We start from the raw sequence: 3748 nt of genomic DNA, 5'->3' as shown, positions 1-3748 counted from the left end.
AATCCTTTAAAACAGAAATGGTGTTTNAGGGTTAATTCCAAAATGTACAAAAAAAGAGAGAGCATGAATTACCTCTTGGACTCTCTGACCACTCCTCTCCATCTCTGCTTGAGAAAGCCTTTACTTTCCTCTCTGAGAAAACTACATCAAAAAAAGAAATATGAAAAGCAAGTTAGTCATGAAGAAAAGAATAGGCAGAAAAAATGGAGATCTGCAAGAAAAGTGGCAGTTCACCACTTTGTGTTTTTGGCCAAAAAAGAAAGATGAAACAACCATGTTCTTTCTTTTGGAGGAGGATGTTGTTGGCATATGGATGAAATAAAACAAAACCAAAAAAAAGATGAAGGCAACACGTTGGTTTTGGTTCCATGGGCTCGGTGAGGCAAACAACAACAACAAACAAAGGTTTAAAAAAAAAAAAAAAAAGGGACAGCCACCATAAAGGAGAGGAAGAAAAGCTCAACAAAGAAATCAAAAGAAACAAAGAAGGAAGTGGCGTAGCCACTCTGTTTGAATCTGCATGCAATGGAGAAAAAAAGCAACAAGGAATTGAAGGCCTTGGCTTGGTGCTACATACANCAGCAACAGACAAAAAAAAAANAAAGAAGATAGCCACCACGAAGAAAAGAAAAAGTCAGCAAAAGATGGAAAAAGGGGAGGCACACCTCTTTGGGTGTTGGACTCATTTTGTTTATGTCTACTTTGACTGTAAAAAAAATATATATATAAAAGCTATGCTATGGTCTGACAAAAAATGACATTTGTACCTTTCGTGAAAATAGAGATTGCTCTGCTCTAGGTCTGTCTGCGGAACAAAAGAAAACGTGCCTGGGTTTTCGTTAAATAAAGAGAGCATTCCTGGCTGTGATGTAACTCTTTCCCAAGCTGGTCAAATTTACAATTCCTTTATGTTGTAAATCTCTGAAGTCCTAATCCAATCGTGACTGGTTTTGATAAACCAGATGAGCCTTGTGCTGGTGACCAATCACGAACCAACAGATAAAAAAATATGTTAAAGGGCCTATAGTCAGATTATTGGGTCATATACCCATTAGTTCTAAAAGCCCAATATATTTAATGGGTGGCTAAATAATTATCCATTAAATTTATAGAGGCCCAAATTTCCTATCATATGGTTAATGGATTAATTTAAAAATCTTCATAGCCATATTTGGGTCCAAGTGCAAATGTTACTTTTAGAAGATTAGTGGGTTAATCAAAATTGCTCATTAATTTTCTGGGACATTGATAAGAAGAAAAATGGTACAAAACCATCCAATTTTTTTCGATGGGTCATCTACCCATGAAAATTCCAAAGAGATTAAATTCAAATATCTCAAACACAAATCTCAATTAGTGGGCCACACTTACCCATTAATTTCAAAATTTTCCCATAGGTCATCTACCTATGAAAATCCCCAAATTGTCTCAAAGACACAAATTCTAAATAATTGGGCCCCACTTACCCATTAATTTCTAATTTTTCCCATAGGTCATCTACCTATGAAAATCTTCAACTCGTCTCAAAGACACCAATTCTAAATTATTGGGCCATACTTACCCATTAATTTCTAAATTTCGGAACTACGTCGGTTTGATCCCATTAAGGGTATGTAGGCAGTCTAGCATCTCAGTAGACGTAACAGCAACCAAATTTGAATCACTGGTTACATCAACCAAGTTCCCACAAATCAAATGTCTACCTTTACGCAAATCAATTCCGAACTACATTGGTTTGATCCCTTTGAAAGGGTACGTAGGAAGTCTAGAGATTCAATATAGATGCAACCATCCGAAATACAATTCCATATCGAATCCCTGGTTTATTCAGCTAAATTCACTCAAACACTACTCACTCAAATTCATTCAAATTCCTCTTTTTGCGATGAATCATTTATTCATTGCGAATCTTTGAATTACGAGTGGCTTGATTCCCCCCGGGGATACGTAGGCACCCTGAGGTTCTACTTAGGGGTAGCTGCAAAACCAAAGACACATGTTTTGTTTCTTTGTGATGGAATCAAAGAATGTTCCCTTGAAGCAAGAGATTGTAATTAAGAGACACTACGTCTCGAATGGTCAAACCTAAAATAATAATACCACATTATTTAATTAGTTGTGGTGAAATTATGTTGGGAGGATCACATTTTTCTTCAACACGCTCTATCTGTATTTCCCCTCTCTCTTTCTTCTCCTTTGTCTTTCTCCATATTTGGGAAGCTATAAATCCCCAAACCCTAGAAATCACCCATCATCTACAACGTTGCTACCACCTTAGATTCCTAATAGAAAATTTTCTTATGTTGTTCCCCCTTTGCTTCTGCGTCCTAACGTTTCATGCCCTCATTTTCTCCCTCGATTTGTCTCTTTAATCTCCATAACTATCGCCCTCTCTCATATCCGTATCTCATCGGTATAACCATGTCCTTCGTAGGCTTCATATGAAGCAAACTCAGAAACCCAAAAAAATTTCTCTTTCGGTTTACCTTGTTTTTACTTCTTCATTTTTTAATTTGTTTTCCTTCTTCATCTTCATTTTACTTCAAGCGTTCACTCTGTTGNTTGATGGCAAAAAATATAATACGTGTGTAAAAACACAACTTATAGGAAGAAACTATGAAGAAGAATATGACTGATGTCCCCTTGTTTAAAATTTTATTCAATTTCTTGTGGGTCGTCTTTGATTGGGTCCTTTCTTAATTGGATTTCGGATTTAAGGGTTTTTAGGTGTTTGTTTGGGGNAGAAGAAGACGACATGTCTGTGTCACCCGCCATTGGCAGCTTATTAGTGTTACTATTTCTACAGCCTAATAGAATTAGAATTATCGGAGTTTTTTTTTCCTTGTTAAAATTTATGCGCCAAAATTTCTTTCCTTTTTAGAGGGCCTTTATTTTAATGGAGAAATCAAAACAATTGGACTATGAAAGGATGATTCCAGATCTCCCTCTCTTGCTCGACTGGAAAGGGATAATGGGGTTGGAGGAATTGGGGATTTTTTGATTTTAAAGTATTATTTTGATTTTTCATAGTTAAATTAAGTTTTTTAAAAGACAATTCCTCCTCTCAGCTGAGCCTGTTACACTAGTATCCTCCTCACCATCATCAAAATCCCAACAATCATGGGCAATATTTTAAGGTAATTCCTTATTGCAAAGAGACCACATTTTATAGATATGATTTTATACAAACTGGATTGAAAAAAAAAAAAAAAATGGTTGGCTAGGAATAAAGGGTAGGGTTGGGGTGAGGGAGGAGATTTGTTAGTGGCGATGGTGGAGGGGTGTGGAGAAGACGGTGTTGCTGGTTTTTTAATTTTCTGTTAATTATTTTCCCTGTATTTTTACGGTTATTTTTCTTTTATTATTAATAATTGAGTTAAGTTTTTTTTTTTTTGGGGCTAATGACAAAAGACACCCTGCTGGTTTAGTGTCATTCTCAAATTGGGCCCTATGGTCAATTTTATCAATTGACGCCCTTACGTGTTCAACATTGTCCAATTTCATCCTTCCATTAAGTTGACCAGACGGTCAATCGTTAGATGCTGATGTGGCACCTGTGGGACCCACCCCACCAGCGGATTAACCATTCCACGCATGTGAGTTGAAGGGTAGTTTTGGGTTTCAACAATTCANAAAAAAATTACAAGAAATCGCTCCCAAATTGGGCAAAAGCTGGAGATCGAACAAAAATTCCCAAAACATCATTCGTCCTCAACCTTAGTTTAACCTAAATCATAAATCTCCATAG

This window comes from Prunus dulcis, unplaced genomic scaffold (genome assembly GCF_902201215.1).
Source record: "Prunus dulcis unplaced genomic scaffold, ALMONDv2, whole genome shotgun sequence".
In the NCBI taxonomy this organism is placed as follows: domain Eukaryota; kingdom Viridiplantae; phylum Streptophyta; class Magnoliopsida; order Rosales; family Rosaceae; genus Prunus; species Prunus dulcis.
Note: the sequence above shows the minus strand (reverse complement) of the source record.